Source organism: Pelodiscus sinensis, chromosome 26, assembly GCF_052426305.1.
Source record: "Pelodiscus sinensis isolate ZL-2025 chromosome 26, ASM5242630v1, whole genome shotgun sequence".
Classification (NCBI taxonomy): Eukaryota; Metazoa; Chordata; order Testudines; family Trionychidae; genus Pelodiscus; species Pelodiscus sinensis.
The window spans coordinates 22,376,092-22,382,809 of NC_143077.1; the positions used below are offsets into that span (position 1 = coordinate 22,376,092).

The 6,718-nt window shown below is 43.1% G+C and overlaps 1 long non-coding RNA gene across 1 annotated transcript; it reads right to left on the bottom strand.

Annotated features, from left to right (window-relative positions):
• Positions 1-408: 408 nt before the first annotated feature.
• On the bottom strand, positions 409-3,025 carry LOC149521589 (uncharacterized). The gene is made up of 3 exons (XR_016347874.1): positions 2,749-3,025; positions 1,068-1,230; positions 409-624 (listed from the first exon to the last, which is right to left on the bottom strand). It is a non-coding gene; the product is annotated as an uncharacterized LOC149521589 (long non-coding RNA).
• Positions 3,026-6,718: the final 3,693 nt, after the last annotated feature.

Below are 6,718 nucleotides of genomic sequence, written 5' to 3' on the forward strand. Positions count from 1 at the left end.
AATAGGCACCCTAGTCCGAACTACCTAGTTCGAGCCCCGTGTAGCCGCGCTACACGGGGTTCGAAGCAGCGGGGATTTAAAAATGGCGGCTCCCCGCTTATGCTAATGAAGCCCGGGAAATTCAAATCCCGGGCTTCATTAGCAAGTGCGGTATGCATACATTACCCCGCTAGTTCGAACTAGCGGGGTAGTGTAGACATACCCAAAGAGAGGACAAAGAGACTGAGGCCTGAGGAGGCCTAGATAGTAGTGTTTGTGTTGCCAGAGCTTGGTGGTTTCAGGGAACTGACCTATAGCAAGCACAAACAAGACTTTCTCATATTAAAAGCAGGTGATGGTAAGGTGCCTCATAACCCTGAGAACTCCTGGGGAGTGTCACACAAATGTACTGGGATTCTCTTTGTTTTGCTCCCTTTCTTCTAATTACCTGCAAGGGTTGCCCTCACATAGTTGTTGTCCTTTTCTAAATAACCTCCTTCGGCTGCTCATCCTGGGCAAAGGCATCTTTTGTCCTAGGGTTTGGCTGATCTGCTGCAGAAGAACAGTGAACAACTCCGGGAACAGCTCCTGCACAGTTTTGCTCAACTGCAATGCTGACACCACTTCAAAGATGGCACATGTTGCCTGAAAGGAGAGCATGGTAAAAGAAGAGGTCTCTTCCTAACACTATCACACTCTCTCCCCTTCTGATACCTGCTGGACTAAATTCTCACTCCTGTCACTAACTTGATGAATGACTGAGAGCAATTCACTCCATGTGTGCCTTAGCGTCCCATATCTGTAAAAATGTGTACGACCTATCAAGGCATGTTATGAGTTGCACAAAACATTTGCAAAGCACTGTAAGAAATCTGATTCAAAGACTTTCTAATTGCCAGATATTATTAAGTGACTCAGCCACATACTCTAAATCTGCCATCTGTTGTTCCACAGAAAGCACAGCTGGAATCCAGGAAACAGGACTTCAGAAAAGAAGTGCCCATATGACAATATTATACCACTCATCTAGCTTTCCATCAGCATGTTTGTCACAAGGCAGAGAAATACATGTCTGTCGTCTAACTTACTGTGAGAGGTTCAGCAGCTGCTAAATGCAGGTCAGTTTCTGTCTCTGAGGTCATGCTTCCTTCTTGGCTTGTTGGAGTCTTTATTCTTTCTATTAGGACCTTCAGGACTTGAGGGGCGAGCAAGGGATCTGTCGCCAGAGATCTCCACAGCTCAGTGGTGTCACTGCAATTTAACATAAGTTATATGTGACCCCTGGAGACTTTTGTGGCTCTGACTATATGCATCATATTCAAGTAAAGAACACATTTTCTCCTTGACTATGATCAGGGCTCACCAGCCGTGCTGTCCGGCGATCTGCGCATGCACAGATCGCCCGAACCCGGCTCTTCCAGGTTACAATCTACACGCCATGGATGAGTAGATTGTATTATTTGTCAAGCCCTGCCTATGATGAGCAAGTTCAGAGTGCTGTCCTCCTTATATGGTCCTCATGTTTTACATATTGAGTTTCTAGTTACAGAACTAAGTTAAGTTACATTTCAGGTTACATTTCTACAGTGCATGACTATTTTGGGATCCTGGAGGTATCCCGAAATAGCTACCCCACATTTACAGAAGCAGCCTGTTATTTTGAAATATTTTTCAAAATAATGGGCACACTATTTTGCCATCCCAATAAACTTTGTTGCATGAGGGATAAGGGATGGCTTGAAATAGCACATTATTTCGACATTTGGTGCTGTGTAGATGCGCCACATTTCAAAATAGGCTATGCAAAATATGATACGCAATTTGCGGAGTGCAAATTGTGCATCTTATTTCAAGTTTAGGGTGCTGTATAGACACAACCCTAGCCTTACTGCACCATAACCATTAATGCTAGACTTCAGAAGGAAAGGACACAGAGCTCTAATCACAGTTCCTGTTTTCCTACTTCTCAGTAGATATGGAATCATGAGCATATGATGCCCAAAGATCTAGGGCCTGGGAGACAAGTTGAAGAAAGAAAAATGATCTTCCTACTAACTGGATGTACAACTATGAGAACAAATATTTGTGGCTAGCCCATGACCTCTTCACAAATGGCATTCCCTGGCCTCTATTTGCCAGAATGGGCATGTTCTGTTCACTCCCTATGGGGCACCTGGCATTGGCCACTGTCTGAAGACAGGATCCTGGGCTAGATGGACATTTGGTCTGACCCACTACAGCCGTTCTCATGTTCTTAGATTCCAGCACAGATGACTGATAATTCAGCTAGGGATGTTTGAATGAAATGATAGATATGCTTACCGCCCTGTCTTTAAGTACCAAGAATGACAACTCCATTCCAGCAGCCATACCCTTCCTGATACCAAAAGCCTGGTGCCCTATCCTTGCTAATCAGCCAGGAATTTGGATTTGAAGCTTTCATGCTACCAGAAAACGAACAGTCACTGGCAATTTCCAGGGTGATGTTAGTTCAGGGGTCTGGAGAGGCAAAAGTCCACTCCAGTGATGCCAGTAAAGGGAAGTCTTTAGGATGCCAAAGCAACTATTAATTAATGGAAACAGAATGAAACTTAATTCCTCCCTGCACCCACCTTGACATGGTCTTGGACCTTTCTGCAGAAAGACCCAAGCTATTAACCTTTAGGAATTATCTCAAACTGTCTGTGGCTTAAATGAAGCTTTACATCTTCCAGTGAAGCTGTGGGATCCATGGTTACCAAAATGAACACTGTAAGGAGCAGTATATACCTGTCCATCGGCAGACGTTTGATGAGGAGGCTGAAGATCACTGCCTCTAGGTGATGGTGAGCTAGAATGGACACTGCCTCCACCAGGAACTGCCTCAAGCTACCCTGCTTGATGGTAGGCATATGAATATATATTCTACTCAGGATATCTGGCACCTGGACAGAATAAAACCAGAAAAAATGTCCCTTTTCCATTCTCTCCATTCATTCTGCAGAGCCAAAACCTTTATTTAGTCGTTTAGCAATTTGCTGTTCTTGTAGAAAATCCTCCCTTCAAAAAACAAGTATTTCGACATGGCTGCATAGATTTAACCCACAAACATTATGCATATCTCTGCCCATACCTGGCTGCAACACCGGGTTAAGACATGCTGAGGCCCTAAGCTATGTCAAGTTAAAGAGGCCTCATTGCATTTCCAAAAAAACATGTATTATTCTAACAGAAAGGACAATGAAAATAGAAATAATAAAGTTATCTATCTATCTATCTATCTATCTATCTATCTATCTATCTATCTATCTATCTATCTATCTATCTATCTATCTATCTATCTATCTATCTGTACATAGGCAAAGAGGCAAGTAAAAACTAGTAATTTGGGGGTATTTTTAGCGACCCCTCATTATCTGAGGCCCTAAGATGTAGTTCACTTAGCTTGTCTCTTGGGGCCGGATATTCTCTTTTTGCATTTTACTCGGAGTCTAATTTTTCCAAGCCTTTCATGGCTGCAAACTGTGACAACAAGGTAGACAAATAATCAAGCATCTTCCTTTTCCCTTGGGGTACGGCTACACTAGCTCGTTAGTTCGAGCTAGGTAGGGTAATGAGGGCAAGCAGAGTTGCAAATGAAGCCCAGGATTTAAATATCCCAGGCTTCATTTGCATGTTCCCGGGTGCTGCCATTTTAAAATCCTCCTTAATCCGAACTCCGTGCCCGCGGCTACACGCGGCACGGAGTAGGTAGTTCTAATTAAAGATCCTAATTCCATGAAGAGTAATGGTAGTTCGAATTAGGATCTTTAATTTGAACTACCTAGTCCATGCCGCATGTAGCCGCGGGCACGGAGTTTGGAGTAAGGGGGATTTAAAAATGGTGGCGCCAGGGAACATGCAAATGAAGCCCGGGATATTTAAATCTCGGGCTTCATTTGCAACTCCGCTTGCCCTCATTACCCTACCGAGCTCGAACTAACAAGCTAGTGCAGATGTACCGTTAGATTATCTCTGTCTTCTGCTGTTGATTCCCCCATTGCCTGACTCAGGATAGGAACACAGATGGAATTAACTTCCAATCCCAGGGGGAGAAACAGCAAGACTTGTGTTCACTGCAAATGATGGCAAAGACCTGAAAGCCTGCAGGTTAGCCAGAAAAACCTCTCCAGCTTCTATTTTACCTCATCCAGCATGGCACCTCCACACTCCTTCAGGATGATCTTCATCCACAGACCGGCTGCTGTGGCACAGGAGGGGCTAGCAGACAGCATACCATCCAGTATGGCCTCAATAAAATCTGTGGCTTGTTCAGAGGGAAAGTACTTACTAACCACCTGTGGACAGATCAAAAACAGGAAAGATTGCAATGATAGTCGGCTCCAGTACTTTTAAGAAAGGAGGCCTAAGAGCTGTATTGGAAAATAATGTATTCATCAGCAAATTGCTAATTGGGCTCATATCTGGCAAGGCAGTTGCAATTAAAATTTTCTCTGTAATCTTTCTAGCTACCACATCTCTATTCTACACTAATAATATCAGGTTAGATCTTAGGTTGTACAGTTAGCACAACATTGTATGGGACAAACAGGATGTAAATTTCCAGTTTATATTCTATTATGTACATGACATCTTTTCACAAAATATAAAAATATGCAAAGAGATGCATGCACACAAATATAGGTTCAGGTAAACACACAAGGTGCCAAGACTGGTTTCTCAGCTTGATGTCCTGCTCACATATTTTCCCCCTGGATGGATGGATGTGCGCGCGCACATGCATGGGCATGTTCATGCAACTGTCTGGAATCTGTTTGTTTTTTACATGGCATTCATAGCATATACCTATGAAAAGCATGTTACTGATTACCCATGAATGCCTCACTCCCATAGCTCGTTCCAAGTGTGGAAAGACATCACAAAAGCATAAAACAATCATAGAATCATAGAATACTAGGACTGGAAGGGACCTTGAGAGTTCATCGAGTCCAATCCCCTGCCCTCATGGCAGGATCAAATACTGTCTAGACCATCCCTGATAGACATTTATCTAACCTACTCTTAAATATCTCCGGAAATGGAGATTCCACAACCTCCCTGGGCAATTTATTCCAGTGTTTGACCAGCCTGACAATTAGGAACTTTTTCCTAATGTCCAATCTAAATCTCCCTTGCTGCAGTTTAAGCCCATTGCTTCTTGTTCTATCCTCAGAGGCCAAGATGAACAAGTTTTCTCCCTCCTCCTTATGGCACCCTTTTAGATATCTGAAAACTGCTATCATGTTCCCCCTCGATCTTCTCTTTTCTAAACTAAAGAAACCTAATTCTTTCAGCTTTCCTTCATCGGTCATGTTCTCTAGACCTTTCATCATTCTCGTTGCTCTTCTCTGGACCCTCTCCAATTTCTCCACATCTTTCTTGAAATGCGGTGCTCAGAACTGGACACAATACTCCAGCTGAGGCCTAACCAGCGCAGAGTAGAGCGGAAGAATGATTTCTCATGTCTTGCTCACAACACCCCTGTTAATGCATCTCAGAATTATGTTTGCTTTCTTTGCAACGGCATCACACTGCTGACTCATATTCAACTTGTGGTCCACTATAACCCCTAGATCCCTTTCTGCCGTATTCTTTCCCAGACAGTCGCTTCCCATTCTGTATGTATGAAACTGATTGTTCCTTCCTAAGTGGAGAACTTGGCATTTGTCTTAAACTTCATCCTATTTACCTCAGACCATTTCTCCAATTTGTCCAAGTCATTTTGAATTAGTGACCCTATCCTGCAGATTAGTCGCAACCCCTCCCAGCTTGGTATCATCTGCAAACTTAATAAGCGTACTTTCTATATCAATATCTAAATCGTTGATGAAGATATTGAACAAAGCCGGTTCCAAAACAGACCCCTGTGGAACCCCACTTGTTATGCCTTTCCAGCAGGATTGTGAACCATTAATAACTACTCTCTGAGTATGGTTATCCAGCCAGTTATGCACCCACCTTATAGTAGCCCCATCTAAGTTGTATTTACCTGGTTTATTGATAAGAATATCATGCGAGACTGTATCAAATGCCTTACTAAAGTCTAGGTATACCACATCCACCACTTCTCCCTTATCCACAAGACTCGTTATCCTATCAAAGAAAACTATCAGATTGGTTTGACATGATTTGTTCTTTACAAATCCAGGCTGGCTGTTCCCTATCACCTTGCCACTTTCCAAGTGTTTACAGACGATTTCCTTAATTACTTGCTCCATTATCTTCCCAGGCACAGAAGTTAAACTAACTGGTCTGTAGTTTCCTGGGTTGTTCTTATTTCCCTTTTTATAGATGGGCACTATATTTGCCCTTTTCCAGTCCTCTGGACAAGGGAAAATGAATGGTGCACAGCCACTAGGACAGTCACCTAGTGTTTGTTACCTTAGCCATTTTGGAAGATGCTTGAAACAGAGCCTCAGGGTCTGGAGTTGTTAGTGCCTCACGGAGACAACTCAGCTCCTCCTCTGCTGACCCCAGGTTAGTGCACTGACCTAGGATAGAGAAAAGGAGAAAAAGTATGGCAACATTTAATAAAACTGAACCTCTGATCCATAGATAATCATACAGGAGGATCTATGGGGTATGTTATTACCAGCTGTGTGTGAAATTTTGGCCCCACTAAAGCCAATGACGAAATTCTTGTTGACTTTAACGGAGTCAGAATTTTACCGTCAGGCTATGTCTAGACTACATCCCTTTTTCGGAAAAGGGATGTAAATTA